The sequence below is a fragment of the Ovis canadensis genome, chromosome 5 (genome assembly GCF_042477335.2).
Source record: "Ovis canadensis isolate MfBH-ARS-UI-01 breed Bighorn chromosome 5, ARS-UI_OviCan_v2, whole genome shotgun sequence".
Taxonomy (NCBI): Eukaryota; Metazoa; Chordata; class Mammalia; order Artiodactyla; family Bovidae; genus Ovis; species Ovis canadensis.
In genome coordinates, this window is record NC_091249.1 from 103,448,425 (window position 1) to 103,473,768 (window position 25,344).

Here is a 25,344-nt window from a genome sequence, read left to right on the forward strand (position 1 = left end):
GTTTTAAAATATATATATATATATATATATATATTTGTACTTTATGAACAAGAACATCAATGTCAGCATTGAAAGGGAACAAGTCATGCCAGAAGGAGAAGTGGAGAAGTGTTTCCTTCCTTCAGTTGCAGAGTCAGCTCCAGGAACCACTGTTGTAGAAGCCTTTGGTTTTACAAAAGGAGCAAGGGGGGAACATGAGTGCTTTACTCTGAAGAATGAGGAAACAAAAGGGTCCAGGAGCAGCTTTCAGGTACATGATGGAGAGGTGGGCTGAAATCTACAGGCTACAGCCTGACTCTTCTCTAATACATGCCTCCCAAGGGTGAGATAATAGACTCAGCATGCATCTTGACTCTGAATCAACAGCATCTCTGCCCAGTTGCCCAGAAACTCAGTATTTTAACCAAGTGAAGGATGTGTGGCAAGTCCAGCTCTGCAGTTGGGACACAGCCCTGGCACACCTCTGGCTGACATGTGCCACTCCTGGAATGCTGGGCCACTCCACCCTCAAACTAACATCTGGCTGAACTGGGGGTATTCTGGCTCTAGCTGAGAAGAGGCTTCAGTCCTGCTTTTCATGCTTGAACTTTTGGTTCGAGAGCAAAAGCCAAAAAATACAATGTACCCTGAGCATTAGCCAGGATGTTGATGCTGCCAGGCAATTCCTGGCTCACTGGACCACCGCCTCCCACTTTCTCGACCAAGAGGATACACCAGAGACTAGCTTCCCATGATTCAGGCCTTGCTGACCAATCACTCATCCAGCCAGAGTGCTTCCTTTGCTTGAGTTACTACCTGCTAATGAGTGACACATTTTGCGAGGTGTATTAATACTCTTATACTAGCAAGATGTGGAATGAATTCATGCAGCATCTATTTTAAAGTCATGGCCTTGGGGACTGGAAGAGTTTTAGGGGAGGTGAAATTTTATTTTTACTACCATATCTGCTCTAACAAGTTTAAAACTTCATATAACTTGCTACTGATGTGATTCATTATATCATCATCGCAGTTCTAGTATGGTGGTGTTTCTTTTTATGCATAAGTGTTAAATGCATGGGACTTACTGCTGTGATCAGGTGACAACTGTATGGGAGGATAATTCTTAATCTCCTTGGGAAAGTGGACTGTGATGTGCATAAACTAAACAAACAAGGTTGTGGTACCTTTTAATACAATGTGGTATAGTAAAGATGAGAACAATCTAAAAACATTGAAAGAATATGCAGTGAAGAATTCTGCAATTATAATGATGACAGTTTCTCAAAGCCTTGCTTCCGGATCTGGCAATAAAATACTTAATTTGCATTTCATTTCCATATAATCTTTTTGTGCCACATTATATTTAATTGACAATTTTACTTTTAAAAATTAATTCACATCTTCACATTCTTTTTGCTTTATTTTGAATATTGAGTCATGAAACTTTGGCTAAATTTTGCCAAATAAATGTTCAATAGAGACAAATTCCAATCATCTCTTGACTCCAAACCAAATATGACGCATTTTATTTAACCAACCTGCCTCCAAGGCTGTGATTTCCAGGCAATTATGTTTTATTGCTGCTATTCTTAATGCCATCGCAAAGCTTTTTAATTTTTTTTCTTTCTTCCTCATTTCCCTATTATCACTGGGCCATCTATGAGAGAGAGTCGCTCAGTCATGTCTGACTCTTTGCCACCCCATGGACTGTAGCCTGCCAGGCTCCTCTGAGCCATCTATACTATACCAGAAATGCTCAACAAATATTGAAAAAACACACAGAAACTTTGAAAGCATAAGTAGGTTAATGGCTTAAGTATCAGAAAAAATTCTCATAGGTGTTTAGAGTAGTAGAATATGAGGCAACAAGAGTATGTTTTCTTGTTTACACTTACATTGACTTTGTCTTAACAATGAGAGCACAAAGTTCAAACTTTATATCTGGAAATGGAAGACGTTAATAACCATCTTTTTATATATTTCCAATTTCATCTGTTTACATTTTAGCTCTGGAAATTTGCGACATTTTTGTGCTAACAGTAAGAGGTTTGCAATCTTTATGAGAATACTGATTACAAGAAAAATTAATAATGTCAAGTAAGGCCGAAGAATTGATGCTTTTGAACTGTGGTGTTGAAGAAGACTCTTGAGAGTCCCTTGGACTGCAAGGAGATCCAACCAGTCCATTCTAAAGGAGATCAGTCCTGGGTATTCTTTGGAAGGAATGATGCTAAAGCTGAAACTCCAATATTTTGCCACCTCATGCAAAGAGTTGACTCATTGGAAAAGATTCTGATGCTGGGAGGGATTGAGGGCAGGAGGAGAAGGGAACGACAGAGGATGAGATGACTGGATGGCATCACCGACTTGATGGACATGAGTTTGAGTGAACTCCGGGAGTTGGTGATGGACAGGGAAGCCTGGCATGCTGCGATTCATGGGGTCGCAAAGAGCTGGACACGACTGAGCGACTGAACTGAACTGAACTGAAGAAAAACTGAATTCCCTCTACTTGCTTCAACTTTGACCTTGGAGAAAACAAAGTTTTCTTATTAGGCATTGTTTATAGTTCATGTGTTCAGATGAAGCAAGCTAGCAAATTTGTCAGAGAAAAATTAATGTTTCTCAGGAGATCAAATATTAATGCCAGCCAGCATCCCATCAAAGAACATGATTACCTACATTCATATATTGGAAACTCTATGGTTTTATTTCTGTCATTGTAAGCTTCAGTTCATGAGCTTGTTGACATACGAGAGTCTTCCTTTTTGGAAATCCAAACAGACAGAAAAAGAAATTGCGAAATCACACGACACTCAGAAATATTGCATCACTCTATTCCTACTTTCTGTCTCAAAAGATTTCCTAACCTCTGAGAGCATCATCAGTGTGAGTAAATTAACATTTAAAAAGATGAAGAGATGTTTTTTAAAGCCCCCAAAGCATTTACTCTTAAAAAACATATATATAATGAATTTACCATTGAAAGTTAATGTCAGATGTGCTTGTGTTTTATTCCATCTCAAGCACAGTTGAAAGAACACTGTTGCTTTGTGTTTAAACAATATCAAGGTAGCTTTTCTTTTCTTTTACACATCTCTTCCAGTATTTGAGTAGGAAATAAAGAAGTACAGTTAGAAGAGTTGGGGGTGTGTGTGTGTTCAGCCACTCAGTCATCTCCAGTTCCTTGTGACCCCATGCACTGTAGGACGCCAGGCTCCTTTGTCCATGAAATTTTCCAGGCAAGCATACTGGAGTGGGTTGCCATTTCCTCCTTCAGGGCATCTGCACAATTCAGGAATTGAACCCACGTCTCTTGCATTGGCAGACAGATTCTCTACCATAGTGCCCACCTGGGAAGCCTCCAGAGAGAATGCTAGTTCATACTGGGTTGTGACATTTTATTCAGCAAGCTATTACTATTCATTAATACAGTAGTAGTACATACTGCATTATGTTATTATTATTTGCTTTTGGTCATTGCTGCATTTCTAATACAGAGATGAGTACTTGGCACATAAAAGGCAATCAATAGGTATTTACTGAATGGATGAGTGACTCAATCAAGGGATAAGAATTACTACTTAAAGAAGAGTAATTTTGCCCTTGTTTTACTGTGTAAAAACAGCACTTGATAATCAGCTATACTTATTTTCTTTCAAACCTTTCTTTGCTAAAACTTTGCACTTCTGTCTCTCCTGCTGAGAGTCAGTGAGCTTAGACACTCAGCTTTAATTTCATTTTTCTCCTATTTGTGGATATCATCCATATATATGACTTTCCAGCCAGTGTAATCTTTCCAGAAGTTCTCGTTGACTGCAAACGCTTAAAAGCTCTTTATTGTTGAAGGGACGGGAAGACTGACATCCATTGTATTTCATTCGGTGACTGAAATGTGTGACACATAACAAGGCCTTTATCCTCTGTTTATCCAACTGGAAAATGAAAACAACAATTCTCACTAGTCTGGTATGGAAGTGATTGCCAAGGACTTTGTGATCCATGCAGGGAAGGAGACTCTTTAGTTGGTACATAATACAGATGTATCCCTTTGATCAATTGGGTGTTTAGGTCCTAAGGACTTACAGAGATGTTAAGCAAACAACAACCACAAAAAGAAGAATCTGTCTTTTAAAATGATTTTTAATGATATTTACATGCTTCTTTCCCTGGTGGGCTGCCGTCTATGGGGTCTCACAGAGTCGGACATGACTGAAGTGACTTAGCAGCAGCAGCAGTTCTTAATGTATTTAGTTTTTCTTTAAGAATTCTTTACATGGTCACCAATTAGAGACCATTGAGTCTGGGGCTTCTTTACCAGAGTGTGTCTACACTTCCTTGTGGAATCTTTAAATCTACACATGCCCTATCTCTACCTTAACTTCCCCTGGTTAAGAACAGGATGGGGGTGGAGATCCAACCTCTTTTCTATTTTATGAAACAGCACATTAACAGCCAGGCTTCCCTGGTGGCTCAGTGATAAAGAATCTGCCTGCTAATGCAGGAGATGTGGGTTCAATGACTGCGTTAGGAAGATCCCCTGGAAAAGGGAATGGCAACCCACTCCTAGTATTCTTGCCTGGGAAATCCCATGGATGGAGGAACTTGGATGGGTATATAGTCCATGGGGCCACAAAGAGTCAGACATGACTTAGCAACTAAGTAACAATGTTAAGGGCCAGCTGGTAAGTGTAATAATCTCAGGACTAAAATCCTCATCTTCTGACTTCTGATAGGTTTTTATTCCTAGCCTCTAATATATTAGTTTGTATTGTTACACAGTTGACCCTTGAACAACACAGGTTTGAAATGTGAGGAACCACTTATATGTGATTTTTTTCCAATAGTAAATACTATAGTACTACACAGTCCTGGGCTGGTTGAATCTGAGGGTATGGGACCAAGTTTCTAGGGGCATAGGTGTAAGTTATACTCGAATTTTTGTGCAGAGGGCCAGCATTGCCAACCCTCACATCGTTCAAGGGTCAACTGAATTTTAACTTTTTAGATATAACTTTGTTGTAACCACTGAAAATTTAAATATCTCTGTTGCTTTTAGTTCATAGCTATGCTCCCCTTTCTGTTTCTTGCCTGTTCTATAAAGCCTTTTGTGATTCATCTTGTTAGAAATAGATTCAACCCTTTATAAGCTTTCAAAGCGAATTATACCTGTATCGGAGCATTTATCAAACAGGACCAGTCCTATATTAAAGAAACTGATAAAGAATTCTGTCTTTCCCTAAATTGTAAACTCTTAGAGATAGAAGTCAATATACTCATTGTCTTTAGAAAAGTAACAACAAATAAAAGCTTAGGCACCAAGCAAGGTGTGTGACCAGCAGTTCTCAAACTTTAGCAACCATCAAAATCACCTGGAGGGCTTGTTATTAATAAAGTATTTATTGCTGGACCCCAACCTCAGAACTTCTGATTAAGTGGTTCTGGGTTAGGGCAGAGGATTTGTGCTTCAAACAAGTTCCCAAGCAATGCCACTCTTCTGAAAGGTTTCTATTTGAATATTTGCTACTACTTCAGTAAGGAGGTTTTGTAATTCTCATTTTCAAAGAAATTAACAGCAAGTAATTGGGCAGGGGAAAGACTGTAATCTCATCTTTCCCTTGCATGTGTGCTAAGTGGCTTCAGTTGTGTCCAACTCTGTCAGCACTATGGACTGTAGTCCACCAGGCTCCTTTGTCCATGGGATTCTCCAGGCAAGACTACTGGAGTGGGTTGCCATGCCCTCCTCCAGAGGAATCTTCCCAACCCAAGGGTCAAACTCATGTATCTTACATCTCATGCATTGGCATGCAGGTTCTTTAATACTAGTGCCACCTGGGAAGCCCTGTTTGTCCCTTAATTCTTCCTATATATCATAATCTTCCAAGAAATATACATGAAAGATAATTTGTTATGGTGGAGATAGACATTTTTTTTTCCAACAGTGTATTTTTAATTTATTTTTTTATTTTTTTACTTTACAATACTGTATTGGTTTTGCCATACATTGACATGAATCCACCACAGGTGTACATGAGTTCCCAACCCTGAACCCCCCTCCCACCTCCCTCCCCATATCATCTCTCTGGGTCATCCTAGTGCACCAGCCCCAAGTATCCTGTATCCTGTATCGAACCTAGACTAGCGATTCGTTTCTTACATGATACTATACATGTTTCAATGCCATTCTCCCAAATCATCCCACCCTCTCCCTCTCCCACAGAGTCCAAAAGTCTGTTCTTTACATCTGTGTCTCTTTTGCTGTCTCGCATACAGGGTTATCATCACCATCTTTCTAAATTCCATATATATGTGTTAGTAAGGAAATGCCAAAGAATGTTCAAACTACCAAACAATTGCACTCATCTCACATGCTAGTAAAGTAATGCTCAAAATTCTCCAAGTCAGGCTTCAACAATATGTGAACCATGAACTTCCTGATGTTCAAGCTGGTTTTAGATAAGGCAGACAAACCAGAGATCAAATTGCCACCATCCGCTGGATCATGGAAAAAGCAAGAGAGTTCCAGAAAAACATCTATTTCTGCTTTATTGACTATGCCAAAGCCTTTGACTGTGTGGATCACAATAAACTGTGGAAAATTCTGAAAGAGATGGGAATACCAGACAACCTGACCTGCCCCTTGAGAAATCTGTATGCAGGTCAGGAAGCAACAGTTAGAACTGGACATGGAAGAACAGACTGGTTCCAAATAGGAAAAGGAGTACGTCAAGGCTGTATATTGTCACCTTGCTTATTTAACTTCTATGCAGAGTACATCATGAGAAACGCTGGACTGGAAGAAACACAAGCTGGAATCAAGATTGCCGGGAGAAATATCAATAACCTCAGATATGCAGATGACACCACCCTTATGGCAGAAAGTGAAGAGGAACTAAAAAGCCTCTTGATGAAAGTGAAAGAGGAGAGTGAAAAAGTTGGCTTAAAGCTCAACATTCAGAAAACGAAGATCATGGCATTTGGTCTCATCACTTCATGGGAAGTAGATGGGGAAACAGTAGAAACAGTGTCAGACTTTATTTTTTTTGGCTCCCAAATCACTGCAGATGGTGATTGCAGCCATGAAATTAAAAGATGCTTACTCCTTGGAAGAAAAGTTATGACCAACCTAGATAGTATATTCAAAAGCAGAGACATTACTTTGCCGGCTAAGGTCTGTCTAGTCAAGGCTATGGTTTTTCCTGTGGTCATGTATGGATGTGAGAGTTGGACTGTGAAGAAAGCTGAGTGCTGAAGAATTGATGCTTTTGAAGTGTGGTGTTGGAGAAGACTCTTGAGAGTCCCTTGGACTACAAGGAGATCCAACCAGTCCATTCTGAAGGAGATCAGCCCTGGGATTTCTTTGGAAGGAATGATGCTAAAGCTGAAACTCCAGTACTTTGGCCACCTCGTGTAAAGAGTTGACTCATTGGAAAAGACTCTGATGCTGGGAGGGATTGGGGGCAGGAGGAGAAGGGGATGACAGAGGATGAGATGGCTGGATGGCATCACTGACTCGATGGCCGTGACTGTGAGTGAATTCCGGAAGTTGGTGATGGACAGGGAGGCCTGGTGTGCTGCATTTCATGGGGTTGCAAAGAGTCGGACACGACTGAGTGACTGAACTGAACTGAACTGATACTGTATTGGTGTTTTTCTTTCTGGCTTACTTCACTCGGTATAGAGATAGACTTTTATGGAGATAGACTATGGAGATAGTCTTTTGGAGATAGACTTTTAAGATTCAATTATGATCCTGGGCATTGCTTCTCTTTCCTCTTCTATGCCTCAGGTTTCTCATCTGTAAATTAGGAAACAGCAGTATTTTACCTGTAATGCACATTGTAGTTGCCCCCATTCCCCCAGGTTTGCTCCATTTCTCTTCCATTGTGTAACAGGCAACATGGTTCAGAAAACTGCCCCAGCTCCAGGAATATATTCTAACTCATCCAGATCAACCAGGGTAGATTCAGGAAGCTGAGTCAATTATGCCATAATATTCCTCCTCTCCCTGACTGTTATTCCTAACACTTTCTGTTTCAGAGCTAAGCAGCTGACAAGTTAGGCAGATTGTGAAGAGGGGAGGGCAGTTTTTTCACTGTTTTCATTGCATGTGGGGACACTCACATGCTAGATATGAATATGGATGCAGATTTCCTGTTGATGGCCATCCTACAGAGGGGAATTGGTGTTCGGAGGGATCCACCCCTGAATGTCAGGACAGAGACAGAACCTGCGGATCTGGTGACAATGTAAAGCCGCTGGATCCATAAACCAAACCTGATGCTACCCTCTCTCTCAGTCATGTGAGCCAACAAATGCCCTTATTGTTTGTCAGTTGAAGTTCGTTTTTCATATTTTTCCTATCACTTATAGTCAAACACCCTGATTGTTGTTATTTAGTTGCTAAGTCATGCCCAGCTCTTTTGTGATGCCATGGACTGTAGCCCTCCAGGCTCCTCTCCCCATGGGACTTCCCAGGCAAGAATACTGGCGTGGGTTGCCGTTTCATTCTCCAGGGGATCTTTCCAACCCAGGGATTGAACCTAGGTCTCCCTTATTGGCAGTTGGATTCTTTATCACTGAGCCACCAGGGAAGCCCCAAACACCCTGATACCTGATTTCAATGGATTACTATAAGAATTAAATGAGATGATGCATTAAAAAAAAAAAGCTTGCAGTATTAAGGACATATCAAATACAAATTAAATATCATTATCAGGGAAGTGACTAGGTCCAAATTTTAAAAAATATATAAGTGGTTTGATCTTGGTTTCCTTTCAAATTCTCCTTCTCTACCAAGAGCATGTGACCTTAAATGCCATGGTCAGCTCCTGACCGAAAGCTCCCTTGGAGGTGTTCTCAACAGCAGGATTAGAGAAACCAAAATAACCAGTTGAATATCTCTGTCGATGATAGAGAATGTGGCTATAACAGGAAAAGATTATTCTGAGTATTGAAGACTCACGGAAAAACAGACACAGTTAACTTACTAAGGAGAGTTACAAAATAAGCGCATCAGTATATCAATACTTGAGTCATAACAAAGTGAAGGTTCATATTAAGTGAATTGTCCCTGGTCTTATAGCAGAGATGGGTCTCATCCAAACTGGGTGCTCATGTTACTTGTGGTGGACGTCTGTTCCTTTAGTTGTTGGGCATGCCACCGTTCCTTTGGGTTACTGCTTTTCTTCAACATCCCATATGTAATAACATGGGGTTCTTTGGGGGTTGCCAAAAATACTTTGCTCCTTTGTTTCCTGGGCTAAAATGAAAGTATTATTTCTTTGATAATTACACTTATAGTCACTGATTCATTCACAAGCATATTAAAATCCAAGTTTTCAAAGGAAGCAAGAAAGGATCCATAGAGGACACATGGTCTATAATAATAGATGATTCCATTATATCTTTTAAAAAAAAATTTTTATGTTTTTGGCCATTCCAGGCAGCACGTGGGGTCTTAGTTCCCCAACCAGGGACTGAACCTGCACTCCTTGCATCTGAAGTGCAAAGTCTTAACCACTGGACCACCAGGGAAGTCTCCCATTATGAGATCTTTAGGGTCTGGAACACCCTGACCAGTGCATTAGACAAAACATTTCATAAGGATTGGCCATAGAGAGGGAGAATAGATCCATTTGAAGTTAAAAAGTGGGATTTGGGGAGTAAACTTGAGTAGGGAGATGCTTACAAGTCACTGGAACATGCCTTGGACTCGGGGTCTGTGTGTCTGTCTTGGTAGTGATGTTGTGTCATTGCCTCATTCTTGGCACAGGGTCTGTACTCAAGAAAACCAGATTGAAAAGTTGGAATCTGTGCTTTAGTGGATTGAAACTGACCTCCAGTCACTAAGGAAAAATCAAAACAAAACACATAAGAATTTAGAGAGGACATTTTTCTGCCAAAAAATAATTTTTCCTTGATGTTATTTCTTAGTTGGGCCAATATTCCAATGGAAAAAAGTAGATAGGTTGATCAAAAGTTCAATATAATCTTCTGTAATATAAGGTCAAATATGTAATTTGACTTAAAGTGACATCATAAAATATTAATGACAGAAACTTTTATTCTTTCCTATGGATGCATGTGTGACAACTTGTCTCACACACATTATTAAAGAGAAAAAAATAGAAAAGATAATCTAATGGTATTTTGTTTCACTTGAAAGGTTAGGTCTCAAATGAATTTATTCAATACGTATTTATGCCAGTTATTCTTATAGGCACTTGGGATACCTCAGTGAGCAAACAAAACCAGTACCAAAACTGTACATGCAAAAGAGGGCTTAAATTGTTGCTGGGCTTCTGAGAATCTTTTGTGAAATAATTTTAATTGCTTGCTGTAATTGCTTTAATATTGTTGGCGACTAAAATGTCTCAGTTTGGGGAAAGCTTGCTGCAGTTCATGGGGTCGCAAAGAGTCGGACATGACTGAGCGAATGGACAACAAGCTAGGATCTAATTTCCTGTCCTTTGTTGAGCCAGATGACATGATGGGGGGCAGAGAAGTTAAACTGATCTTTGTGAAAACAGGGGGGCAAACTCTGAGGTACTGTGGAGGAAACAGGGGAAGAAAAGTGTCACCTAGGTAAGGAAGAATCTATATGAAGGGAGATGTTGGGATTTCTATAGAAAGAGAAACTCTGAGTGAAACTGGTCAAGATTTCAACAAGACATCTATTATCTTTGTGGTGTGAGGTACAGTACAAATGCCTCAGCAGTCCTTAAGAAAACTCCAATAAAACTTTCATTGCTCTTCAGTATTTTTGGTGGGGGTCTTTTATCCCCCCTTGTATCTTTTCTTACTTCTCCTCTTTTTCTTTTGCTTCATTTAAAAAAAAAAAAGGTCCTCCTCTTCTTTTTTTTTTAATTAGTCGATCAATTGTGTCCAACTCTTTGCAACCACATGGACGGTAGTCTGCTAGGCTCCTCTGTCCATGGGATTCTCCAGGCAAGAGTAATGAAGTGGGTAGTCATGCCCTTCTCCAAGGGATCTTCCTGACCCAGAGATCGAACCCAGGTCACCTGCATTGCAATCAGATTCTTTACCATCTATCTGAGCTAAACGTGTAGGAAGTAGACCTTAGGGCAGGGGCAAAGCAACCTGCTTAATTAAATCAGTTCAGTTCAGTTCAGTCGCTCAGTCGTGTCTGACTCTTTGCGACCCCATGAATCGCAGTACGCCAGGCCTCCTTGTCCATCACCAACTCCCGGAATTCACTCAGACTCACAGCCATCAAGTCAGTGATGCCATCCAGCCATCTCATCCTCGGTCGTCCCCTTCTCCTCCTGCCCCCAATCCCTCCCAGCATCAGAGTCTTTTCCAATGAGTCACCTCTTCACATGAGGTGGCCAAAGTACTGGAGTTTCAGCTTTAGCATCATTCCTTCCAAAGAAATCCCAGGGCTGATCTCCTTCAGAATGGACTAGTTGGATCTCCTTGCAGTCCAAGGGACTCTCAAGAGTCTTCTCCAACACCACAGTTCAAAAGCATCAATTCTTCGGCGCTCAGCAAGGCCATTAATCTGAGATGGTTCTAATGCCTTAGCAGCCTAGTAAGTAAACTAAAATATAACCCTGTAAATGCCTCAAGGTTAAGAAATCAAAACCTAAGGACATCCAGTCCCAAACAGCCAACCAGGCTTTTTCAAATAATGCAACCACTTAATCTATAGCCAATAATTTCCTTGCTGTCTTGCACCTCTTTTCTATAGAAGTCTTTCCCTGCCTCCTTATTGGCGGAGCACTCCTAACCACTTCTGGTTTGATGCTGCTCCATTTAGTCTCATCTTTAGGGCTTCCCTGATAGCTCAGTTGGTAAAGAATCTGCCTGCAATGCAGGAGACCCTGGCTCGATCCCTAGGTTGGGAAGATCCCCTGGAGGAGGGAAAGGCTACCCACTCCATTATTCTGGCCTGGAGAATTTCAGGGACTGTATAGTACATGGGGTCAACAAAGAATCGGACATGACTGAGTGAATTTCACTTGCTCAAATAAATTCTTAAAATTGTTAATATGCCTGTTTATCTTTGAACACTACTTATATTTGAGTTACATATCATTTTAAAAAACATTCAGTCATATAATTTTATGTTTGAGAAAAAATATTGCTCTCATAAATTAAGCATTCTAAGTAACCTAAACAATATCTTCTTGACTGGGATTTTCAACTGGGAGGTCAATATTGGGTTTTTAGGATTGTTCAGAAAAGAATACGGGTCTAGAAAAGACACCCTGAACCATAGACTTCTATGATTAAACAGAAGACTACTGGTCATACCCGGAAAAATTGTTGGCTTTATACAGGCAACCTAAGTAATAGTAGTGGGCTTCCCAGGTGGCTTAGTGGTAAAGAATCCACCTGTCAATGCAGGAGAGGCAAGAGACACGGATTTGATCCCTAGGTCGGGAAGATCCACTGGAGGAGAAATGGTAACCCACTCCAATATTCTGGCCTGGGAAATCCCATGGACAGAGGAGCCTGGCAGGCTATAGTCCATGGGGTTGCAAAAGAGTCAGACACAACTGAGCAATAGAGCACACAGCACAGGTGATAGTCATGGAAAAATTGATGGCAATGATAATAAGAAAAGCTGCAGTTGTGATGCCTTCTATTTACAAGGAGCCTACTGTGGGTCAGGCACCGTTCTAGACATAATCACATTGAATTCTCACAACTCTTTTATGAAGTGGGTAAATTATTTGCTTAATGTTACACAGATTTGCAACCATTCTTTGATACATCTGTTGGGCATGGACCATCACAGGAATAATAGATTCTCTGTCTTTAGGGATTATGGCCCATTCCGAGGAGGAGAACAAAGGGGACTTGCAGTCTCGGAGGGGGTTCTCAGGACTTCAAGTGTTGACCTGATCTCAGAATGGGCCTCCTTGATTCCAGAACTTTCCTGGTTAAGAGCCCACAAGTGTCTTCAGTCACAGGAGACTTTCCAGATCCACCTATAGTGGATCAGGAACCTGTAGTCTATTTGAAATTCTCATTATAGAAGAAAAAAATTAATGCTTTCATCTTTACTTCCAAATACAACAAAAAATATAGATTTCCCCCCTCCTCCCTTCCTTCTTTCTTTTATTCATTCTTCCTTCTTCCTTTTATTCATTCTTCCTTCTTTCATATATTTTTTCAACAAATAAGTGTTGAGGGTGCTGCTTCATGCAAGGCCCAGTGCTAGATGTTGTGATATAATAAGAAATATAGGAACTTCCCTATAGTCCAGTGGTTAAGATTTCTTGTTTCTACAGCAGGGGTTAGGAGTTCCATCCCTGGTTGAGGAACTAAGGTTCTGAGTGGCACATGGTACAGACCCCCTGACCCCCACCCCCACCCCGAAAAAGAAGAAGAAATATCTATTTTGGTTTTCCTCCCTAGTTTCTGGCCCAGAGCGCTTAAAACTCTTGGAGTTTCCTAAGAGATAGTGGTGGTGGTGCTGCTGTTGCTAAGTCGCTTCAGTCATGTCCGACTCTGTGCAACCCCGTAGATGGCAGCCCACCAGGCTCCCCCATCCCTGGGATTCTCCAGGCAAGAACACTGGAGTGGGTTGCCATTTCCTTCTCCAATGCATGAAAGTGAAAAGTGAAAGTGAAGTCGCTCAGTCGTGTCTGACTCCTAGTGACCCCCTGGACTGCAGCCCACCAGGCTCCTCCATCCATGGGATTCTCCAGGCAAGAGTACTGGAATGGGGCTAGGAACATCTTTTGCAATTCACAGTAAGCTGCTTTCAACCATAATTGAGTTCATGACACAGGTAGCTCTTGCAGGGTGGGGGCTGATTACCAGTGGATCCAACCATGTGATTAGAGGGTTGGAACTTTTAACCCCACTCCCTGATGTCTAGGGAGGGTCGAGGGACTGGAAATGGACTCAGTCACCATCCATCAATGATTTAGTCAATCATGACTACATATTGGAATCTCCATAAATATCCTAAACTATGGAAAGCTACTAGGTTGTGAATAAATCAGGGTACTAAGGAAGGGATGTGTCCAGAGAGGAAATGGAAGCTCCATTGCTCACCCCTCCATCCCCAAACCTTGCCCCATGTCAGTCTCCCATCTGGCTGTTCCTGAGTAGTACCCTTTATAATAAACCAGTAAGTGTAAGTATTCTTTCTGAGTTCTGTAAGCCATTCTGCCAAATTATCAAACCTGAGGAGGGGATCACGGAAATGCTCCATAGAGCCAGTTAGTCAGACATACAGGTGACAACTGGAACTTGGTGTCTGAAGTTGGGGCTCCTCTTATGGGACTGAACCCTTAACCTGAGGGTTCTGGACTGTAACTCCAGACAGAATTGAGTTGAACTGTAGGATGCTCAGTGTTTGCCAAGAACTGGAGAATTTCTTGGTGTGGAAAAACCCACACATCTTGGTGTCAGGAACGCTCTGTGGGTAGAGAGGAAATACAGCTTTCCTTTAGTTGATATTCCTTTTCATGGTTTACAAAGCACAGCCCCTGCCTCTGGAGGGCGAGTATAATTTCCATAAAGCATAGAACATCAGTATCATAAGGTCAGGAGCTGGAAGGTCTTGTTTGCCCCTGTATCCTCTACTCCTTCCGCAGCACGGTCTGTAGCCCTGAACACGTGCTCCAAAACACACTGAGTGAATGAGTACAAATCTAGTGTTGCTGCACTGATGGAAGGGTCCTCTCGCCGCTTCATCTGGGGAAATGCCATGCTACAGGCTCCCCAGGTTGCCCTCAGGAAACACAGAACCAGTCTGCATTCAGATCCTGAGAGGGGTCGTCCGGAGCACATACCTTGTGAAGCAGTAAGGATATGGAGGTAGAGTAATGATACACTTGGTTTGCAAATAGCCCATGCTCGTTTTCATGTTGCTGAAGACTCCTTGCTAGGATACGAAACACTTGTCATTTAATATGTTCTCAGAGTCTGAGGCCAGACCGTCTCAAGCTGTGAACGCCTTGGCTCCGGAGAGTCAGTCAGGGTCAGGGCAGGGCAGTTCTTGGCCTGCTGCCCTTCCAGAATAAACCAAACAGCTACAGGAAGTGGTTTCCGTGATTCAGTAGGTGGCACACTTCCTTTTGAGTCAGAACTGAATCACGGCTCTGAGAGGCAAAAAGACCTATTTCTTTATCCCATACTTTCCCTCTATTCCCCATAGTCCATTTATTCTCGTCTGTTGTCTGATATATCCTGTTGAGTTTAATGGGTTTAACTGAAAAGAAAAAGATAAAAAGCAAGTCAACTAGGAGAAAGCAAGAAGGGAGTGGGAAACCTGGTAGATTATAATGAATCCAAGCATCTCGATTTCATCAGAGGGCCGTATTCTCTGAGGAGATGGAAAGAAAAGCCGTAATCTGATTTCACTGGGGTCATTAAGGCCTATGGTCCTCTTGACTCAAATCTGACCCATTTCCAGTGGAAGCAATTAGATCACACTTACATAAACTGTGTTGCTTTAAATGGCCCTACTCTTCTCTTCGCTCACTGACCCTGGCTTACTCCCTGGCATGTCTGCTGGAAGGCTCGTCTCAGAGCTGTCCCAAGCATGGCCCTCGTTCAGCTGCGGGTGAAGTGATCCCGTTCTGAATGTACTGAATGCTGCTGGCAATGCTGTAAATTGTTCTGGGGCTTAAGGAAAAACGCCATAGATATCAAGTCGTAAAAACAGACAGATTTTCCCCCTCATCTTTTTCCTAGTAGGTCTTTCATTCTTCAATAGAGTTCTGCAAACGTGAATTTGTTGATCCATATTTTCAACTGATGAATTAGATTTTACTGTGTTCCTTACTTCCTTCTACTCCAAGTTATTCTGACAGGTTTCATGTTGCAAAGATTCAGATACTTGTACTATACATCCTGTACCTATATCACTCTGAGAGGACCGATCATCAGACTGGAATCAGAAATCTTATTACCGTATTAATATTCCACAGATCTTTCTGTGAATTATTCTGGGAGGTTAAAGAATAGAAGAGTCAAAGTCACATAGACCTGTGTTCAGATTCATGCTCAACAAAAAAATTGTAGAGCTGTGTAACCTTGAATACATGCCTTAACCTCTCTGGGCCATAACTTCCTCAAACTGTAAAATAGGGTTCTAACATACAGACACTATTACTGTGAGAACTAAAAAAAGCTTTTGCATAGCGTCTCGGATAGCTCCTAGCTCATATCTGGTGTTTCAAATAAGGTCCTGCCCTTTCCCTTTATTTACTGTACCTTTCCATTGGAAGCTAAGGATAGCATTTGGACACAACAACCACATGGGCACACGGTCTCGTCCTTCCCAAAGACGTCACTTACATCCAGCAACTTTAGTACTTTCATCAACAGCGCTTGTAGCACATGTGATATCAAATGGTATCCTTAATGGAGTGGCGGAGATACACAAGCCAGGAAGCGGGCTTGAAAGCCAAATGCAGCGCTTCTGGCCAGGACAGCCGTGGCTGATAGATGACAGCCAAATGTGAAGAGAGTCCTCATCTGACACACTGGAGGGAGCACCTAGAGAATGGGCAGGGAGAAGAGAACCTTCAACAGAACTCACAGCCAGACAGAGCAGCCGGCGGGGCCAGGTCAAACCAGGCGATGGCTGGCAGGCAGGTGGAAATGCAAGCACGCTGTCAGATTTGCAAAGCCCTTCTGAAACGCCCATCCTCCCAAATCCCCTTGATGCCTCCCACATCCCTTCAGTTCCTCCCAGATGGCCACACACAGAGAGTGACAGCTTTTAGAGAAGAGTAGTTAGTTACCACTTCCCATGGACAGGGGAGCCTGGCAGGCTGTGGTCCATGGAGTCCTAGAATCAGAACACGACTTAGTGACTGAGCAGGGACACGCATCCTCCCTACACCAAATTAAGGTTCAAAACATCACCTTGTACTTACCTGTCTTGGAGCTGTCACTTTGTAAATTGTAGTTGCCTGGAAGAGTCTCTTCCACTAGACTCTTAGCCTCTAAAGGCAAGGAACGTGTCTCATTTATCCTTTAACCAACAATGTTACCTGGAGGTCAGTGCCTTACCCATCACCAGTACTCAACCCATGTTTGCTGACTTGACAGAAATACTGTACCAGAAAGGCCATGAGGAAACTTTGAAACAGGAATTGGTGGCCTCTGGGGCCAAGGGGCCCCTGGAGTATCGGCTGAAGAGACCCATTTGGAGGAAAGGAAGCAGAAGTCAGAACTCCCTAGAATGATAAAGTCGGGAAGAGGATGGAAACCATTTTTGCACGTGTCGTGGGCAGTCCAAGCTGGACATGGTTTCCGCAGGTCTGGGCATTGTCTGAGTGGAGTGTTGACTGTGTGTCTCCTGGAGACTTCTGTTTAAATAGCTCCCAGAGTAGGATGACTCAGCAGCCGGCGGAATGAACAGTCTCGGGCTGTGTCCTCCTGTAAGTGACAAGTCACGTGGCCCCGGGTGCCTGTGGCGGTCCCTGATATGACACACGAGAGCTCCTTTCTTGCCAGCCCAACAGCCCCAGTGCCAAGTCACCCATCACTAATCTGAAGACTGACAGAAATTGCTTGACAGGCCAGACCTCGTGCTCCAAGTGTGGAGATTCCTATTTGAAATGAACTCTCATGAACGGATTCCATTTCTGAAATTTAGAGGCTGCTTTCAAATTTTTATTCTATCTCCTTATCAGAAACTGCTGATTATCTTCAGGATAAAGACAAAATTCCATCTCCTGGCAATTGAGGTCCTGCAGAACCTGATCTCCCCCTGATTCCCAACCCCCTAAACCCACCTCCTTTTACACTGGCTTGCTACTTTTTTAGCTTTGTTTTTGTCCCTGGCCTGTAAACAGGAGTGGGACAAAGCTTTAAGAAAGAGGCCTGGGAGGAAATCCTAGTGTTAGTTGCTTAGTTGTGTCTGACTCTTTGTGACCCCATGGACTGTAGCCCGCCAGGCTCCTCTGTCCATGGGATTCTCTAGGCAAGAATACTGGAGGTGGTTGCCATTTTCTTCTCCAGGGGATCTTCCTGACCCAGAGACTGAACCCTGGTCTCCTGCATTGCAGGCAGATTCTTTACCTCCTGAGCCACCAGCTAAGTCCTGCCTAGTAGTTATTTCCTGAGAATTGTGGAAATTAGCATTATTAAAATGTAAGAGCATGACACTTGCATACTGGCAATTAAAGAGCAGTTTCTCTGGATTTTTTGTTTGACAAATGCTGGTCGCCTTTCCAGTAGGGATCCAAGAATAGCTCAGATATAAGGGTCAAAAACTATACCTATAGGAGCCTGTAAATTAAACTCGTGAGTTGGGCTAGCTGTGAAGTGCTATGCCTGAAAACAGGTAAGTAAGATTTCAAACCCTTTTTTTTTTTAAGCACGTTAAGTGTTTCAAATACCTGCAGGACTGAGTCAACTTTCAAATCACATTTTTGCAACCTCTGGCTCAGATTAAAGAAGTAACACACTATCCACAGACCCGTTCTTCACCCTAAACACCATCCTTCCAATACTCAAAAAACAGCCTTCCTGGCGAGAATGGTCTTGGCTGCATCAGTACAGTCACTGGTCAGGAAGCACTTTGCATCACATGTTCTGTTTCTCAGGGCTTAGGTCTGTGGCTTCAGCGTAGGCAGCGTGCTTACTGTTGTGATAGTTGCTCAGTTGTGTCTGACTCTTTGCAACCCCATGCACGGTAGCCCACCAGGCTCCTCTGTCCATGAGGATTTTCCAGGCAACAATACTGGAGTGGGTAGCTATTTCCTTCTCCAGGGGATCCTCCCAACCCAGGGATCGAACCTGGGTCTTCTGCATTGCAGGCAGATTCTTTACCGTCTGAGCCACCAGGGAAGCCCTACGTGCTTACTACCATTTATTTGGCTTGAATTTGACAGAGGCCATCTCCACTAACCTCTGCAGACTGTACTCAAGGATCATGGTGAATTGTGGCTTTAGTATTTACCCTCTAGGGTTTTCAGCATCAGCCTAGTTATTGTTTGCAATTATAATTTCTGTTGGCAGATGGTGATTCTACAGATATCCTTTTTGGAGTCCAGAGAGAAATGTTTTTCCACTTGAAATAAATACTGGATAACAGAAACTGAGAAAGAAAATACATTCAGACATTTTTCTGATTTTAATTCACTTGAAAATTTCATTTTTCTAGTTTGAGATATGTTGTAGATACAAGCCCTTAGGAAATCCATTTTGAATTGCTTATAATAATTTTTCAACAGTATTGAAAAATGAAAGAAAATGAAGCAATACTTTGTTTCAAGTTTATTGTAGACATTTAAAAATGTATAGATAAGCATATAGAAGAAACTCAGACATCTATAATCTCACAGCCTAGAAATAACCACAGTTAATATTCTGGAGTTCTCAAAAGTTTTTCCATATATAAGGGATTAGGTTGAATATGCTAGTCTGTTACCTACTTTTAAAATTTAATAATATATAGTATATCTCTTTCTATAGCAATTTATTTGCTATAATGATTTATTATTTCATGAATATTTCATAATACATTTAACCAAACCTCCTTATGTTTCAGGGATGGTGCAAAGACACTTTTGTAAATATATGAATCTTCTATTAACCCCTACAAGTGGAGTTTCTGGATCAAGAGTCATGATTTTTCTTAAGTTTATTCTTTAATATATGGTAAAATTTCCCCTTAGAAAATTTGAGTCAATTTATACTTTGACAGGGAAATGTTATACTCCAGTATTCTGGCCTGGAGAATTCCATGGACTATATAGTGCATGGGGTGGCAAAGAGTTGGACACGACTGAGTGACTTTCACTTTCACTTCCATTTTTCACATACTTTGACAAGTGGTGTAGATTTTTTTGGAATCACCATGGACATGGAACAGTAGACTGGTTCCAAATAGGAAAAGGAATACGTCAAGGCTGTATATTGTCACCCTGCTTATTTAACTTACATCCAGAGTACAACATGAGAAGCGCTGGGCTGGATAAAGCACAAGCTGGATTCAAGATTGCTGGGAGAAAAAAAAAAAAGATTGCTAGGAGAAATATCAATAACCTCAGATATGCAGATGACACCACCCTTATGGCAAAAAGCAAAGAACTAAAGAGCCTCTTGACGAAGGTGAACGAGGAGAGTGAAAATGTTGGCTTAAAACTCAACATTCAGAAAACTAAGATCATGACATCCAGTCCCATCACTTCATGGCAAATAGATGGGGAAACAGTGGAAACTGGCTGACTTTAATTGGGGGGGCTCCAAAATCACTGCAGATGGTGATTGCAGCCATGAAATTAAAAGACACTTACTCCTTGGAAGGAAAGTTATGACCAACCTAGATAGCAGATTAGAAAGCAGAGACATTACTTTGTCAACAAAGGTCCGTCTAGTCAAGGCTATGTTTTCTCCAGTAGTCATGTATGGATGTGAGAGTTGGACTATAAAGAAAGCTGAGCACTGAAGAATGGCTGCTTTTGAACTGTGGTGTTGGAGAAGACTCTTGAGAGTCCCTTGTACTGCAAGGAGATCCAACCAGTCCATCCTAAAGGAGATCAGTCTTGAGTGTTCATTGGAAGGACTGATGTTGAGGGTGAAACTCCAATAGTTTGGCCACCTGATGCGAAGAGCTGATGCATTGGAAAAGACCCTGATGGTGGGACAAATTGAAGTTAGGAGGAGAAGGGGACGACAGAGGATGAGATGATTGGATGGCATCACCGACTCAATGGATGTGAGCTTGGGTAAACTCCAGGAGTTGGTGATGGACAGAGAGGCCTGGTATGCTGCAGTCCATGGGGTTGCAAACAGTCGGACATGACTGAGTGAACTGAACTGAACTGATGACAAATACTGTTAAAATAAGTGTGTGTGAATTAATAGAATTTATTGACCCTCCTCCTCATGGCCAGTCTTGCTTCTAGGTACTGGAAGAATAAACAAGGCAGACAAGGACCTTGTCTCAGAGAGCTTAAATTTTATTGATGGAATTGAACAATAAACAAATAATATAACTTCAAACTGTGATATATGCTATGAAGAACAGTAAAGCATTCTGTGTATGCATTTGTGTGAAAGTAGGGTGGGATGGGGGTGGAGGGAAACACTATTTTAGGTAGATGGCTGAGTAAGCACAGTCTAAGGGTGAGAATCAAAATAGAAATTGTTTCTAAAACTAACTCTTGATTAATTCAGAAAACTTTGAATGTGTACAAATATAAATGAAAAATTTAAAAATTACTTATAATCTTAGCAATTTGGGTTTTATCTTTTCAGTTTTTGCTTCATCATACATACACACGCATCTGTATATTACTGAGATTACTGAAAATACTATGCACTTTTGTTCACCATACATAGGCAGTAGCAGTCAGAGGTTTGTACAGCCAGTAGTTCAAAGTGAGAACATTCAGAGTGCTCAGAAATGTAGGGTTTTATTCTGTGGGTTAGTGGTTGCCAAGAGTTTTGCAATTGCAACCTCCCTTGGTGATTTGACTTAAAATATTCCTTTTCCTTCTTTTTCATAAAAAGGCTATGTGACGTGTGTATAAGTTTGCTCTATTAATTAAAGTGGCTTAAAATTCATTCTCTTGTGTGGAAATATCTGTAACAGTCTAGAGATAATTGAGGAAACCGTAGAAGGCCCCAGGACTATCCTAGGAATTACAGTTTTGGGTTAGGGTGGACTAAGGAGTTGGTGATGGACAGGCAGGCGTGGCATGCTGTGGTTCACGGGATCACAAAGAGTCAGACAGGACTGAGCAACTGAACTGAACTGAGGCTCAGGTTCTAGTGGGAGTCAACCCTTTGCTATCTTGGACCTATTTGGTTCTAATCAGTTCATGTCATGTCCTCAGGCCATGTCATTCTTTTAAAGGGTATACCCTTCTTTATTGACTATGCCAAAGCCTTTGACTGTGTGGATCACAATAAACTGTAGAAAATTCTGAAAGAGATGGGAATACCAGACCACCTAACCTGCCTCTTGAGAAATCTGTATGCATGTCAGGAAGCAACAGTTAGAACTGGACATGGAACAACAGACTGGTTCCAAATAGGAAAAGGAGTACGTCAAGGCTGTATATTGTCACCCTGCTTATTTAACTTCTATGCAGAGTACATCATGAGAAACACTGGACTGGAAGAGGCACAAGCTGGAATCAAGATTGCCAGGAGAAATATCAATAACCTCAGATATGCAGATGACACCACCCTTATGGCAGAAAGTGAAGAGGAACTCAAAAACCTCTTGATGAAAGTGAAAGAGGGGAGTAAAAAAGTTGGCTTAAAGCTCAACATTCAGAAAACAAAGATCATGGCATCTGATCCCATCACTTCATGGGAAATAGATGGAGAAACAGTGGAAACAGTGTCAGACTTTATTTTTTGGGGGGGCTCCAAAATCACTGCAGATGGTGACTGCAGCCATGAAATTAAAAGACACTTATTCCTTGGAAGAAAAGTTATGACCAACCTAGATAGTGTATTCAAAAGCAGAGACATTACTTTGCTGACTAAGGTCCGTCTAGTCAAGGCTATGGTTTTTCCTGTGGTCATGTATGGATGTGAGAGTTGCACTGTGAAGAAGGCTGAGCACCGAAGAACTGATGCTTTTGAACTGTGGTGTTGGAGAAGACTCTTGAGAGTCCCTTGGACTGCAAGGGGATCCAACCAGTCCATTCTAAAGAAGATCAGCCCTGGGATTTCTTTGGAAGGAATGATGCTAAAGCTGAAACTCCAGTACTTTGGCCACCTCATGTGAAGAGTTGACTCATTGGAAAAGACTCTGATGCTGGGAGGGATTAGGGGCAGGAGGAGAAGGGGATGACCGAGGATGCGATGGCTGGATGGCATCACAGACTCAATGGACGTGAGTCTGAGTGAATTCCGGGAGATGGTGATGGACAGGGAGGCCTGGCGTGCTGCGATTCATGGGGTCGCAAAGAGTCGGACACGACTGAGCAACTCAACTGACCCTTCTGCCTAGGACCACAGCCTTGTCTAACTCACTGAAACTAAGCCATGCCCTGTGGGGCCACCCAAGATGGGCGGTTCATGGTGGAGAGGTCTGACAGAATGTGGCCCATTGGAGAAGGGAATGGCAAACCACTTCAATATTCTTGCCTTGAGAACCCAATGAACAGTACAAAAAGGAAAAATGATAGGATACAGAAAGAGGAACTCCCCAGGTCGGTAGGTGCCTAATATGCTGCTGGAGATCAGTGGAGAAATAACTCCAGAAAGAATGAAGGGATGGAGCCAAAGCAAAAACAATACCCAGCTGTGGATGTAACTGGTGATAGAAGCAAGGTCCGATGCTGTAAAGAGCAATATTGCATAGGAACCTGGAATGTTAGGTCCATGAATCAAGGCAAATTTGAAGTGGTCAAACAGGAGATGGCAAGAGTGAACGTCGACATTCTAGGAATCAGTGAACTAAAATGGACTGGAATGGGTGAATTTAACTCAGATGACCATTATATCTACTACTGTGGGCAGGAATCCCTTAGAAGAAATGGAGTAGCCATCATGGTCAACAAAAGAGTCTGAAATGCAGTACTTGGATGCAATCCCAAAAACAATAGATTGATCTCTGTTTGTTTCCAAGGCAAACAATTCAGTATCACAGTAATCCAAGTCTATGCCCCAGCCAGTAATGCTGAAGAAGCTGAAGTTAAACGGTTCTATAAAGACTTACAAGACTTTTTAGAACTAACACCCTAAAAAGAGGTCCTTTTCATTATAGGGGACTGGAATGCAAAAGTAGGAAGTCAAGAAACACCTGGAGTAACAGGCAAATTTGGCCTTGGAATACGGAATGAAGCAGGGCAAAGGCTAATAGAATTTTGCCAAGAGAACGCACTGGTCATAGCAAACACCCTCTTCCAACAACACAAGAGAAGACTCTACACATGGACATCACCAGATGGTCAACACCAAAATCAGATTGATTCTGTTCTTTGCACCCAAAGATGGAGAAGCTCTATACAGTCAACAGAAACAAGACTGGGAGCTGACTGTGGCTCAGATCATGAACTCCTTATTGTGAAATTCAGACTTAAATTGAAGAAAGTAGGGAAAACCACTAGACCATTCAGGCATGACCTAAATCAAATCCTTATGATTATACAGTGGAAGTGAGAAATAGATTGAAGGGACTAGATCTGATAGAGTGCCTGATGAACTATGGATGGAGGTTCGTGACATTGTACTAGAGACAGGGATCAAGACCATCTCCATGGAAAAGAAATGCAAAAGAGCAAAATGGCTGTCCGGGGAGGCCTTACAAATAACTGTGAAAAGAAGAGAAGTGAAAAGCAAAGGACAAAAGGAAAGATATAAGCATCTGAATGCAGAGTTCCAAAGAATAGCAAAGAGAGATAACAAAGCCTTCCTCAGCGATCAATGCAAAGAAATAGAGGAAAACAACAGAATGGGAAAGACTAGAGATCTCTTCAAGAATATTAGAGATACCAAGGGAACATTTCATGCAAAGATGGGCTAAATAAAGGACAGAAATGATATGGATCTAACAGAAGCAGAGAATATTAAGAAGAGGTGGCAAAAATACACAGAAGAACTGCACAAAAGAGATCTTCACGACCCAGATAATCACGATGGTGTGATCACTCACCTAGAGCCAGACATCCTGGAATGTGAAGTCAAGTGGGCCTTAGGAAGCATCACTATGAACAAAGCTAGTGGAGGTGATGGAATTCCAGTTGAGCTATTTCAAATCCTGAAAGATGATGCTATGAAAGTGCAACACTCAATATGCCGGCAAATTTGGAAAACTCAGCAGTGGCCAGAGAACTAGAAAACGTCAGTTTTCATTCCAATCCCAAAGAAAGGCAATGCCAAAGAATGCTCAAACTACCACACAATTGCACTTATCTCACATGCTAGTAAAGTAATGCTCAATATTCTCCAAGCCAGGCCTCAGCAATACGTGAACAGTGAATTTGCAGATGTTCAAGCTGGTTTTAGAAAAAGCAGAGGAACCAGAGGTCAAATTGCCAACATCTGCTGAATCATGGAAAAAGCAAGAGAGTTCCAGAAAAACATCTATTTGTGCTTTATTGACTATGCCAAAGCCTTTGACTGTGTGGATCACAATAAACTGTGGAAAATTCTGAAAGAGATGGGAATACCAGAGCACCTGATGTGCCTCTTGAGAAACCTATAAGCAAGTCAGGAAGCAACAGTGAGAACTGGACATAGAACAACAGACTGGTTCCAAATAGGAAAAGGAGTACGTCAAGGCTGTATATTGTCACCCTGCTTATTTAACTTCTATGCAGAGTACATCGTGCGAAATGCTGGACTGGAAGAAACACAAGCTGGAATAAAGATTGCCAGGAGAAATATCAATAACCTCAGATATGCAGATGACACCACCCTTATGGCAGAAAGTGAAGAGGAACTAAAAAA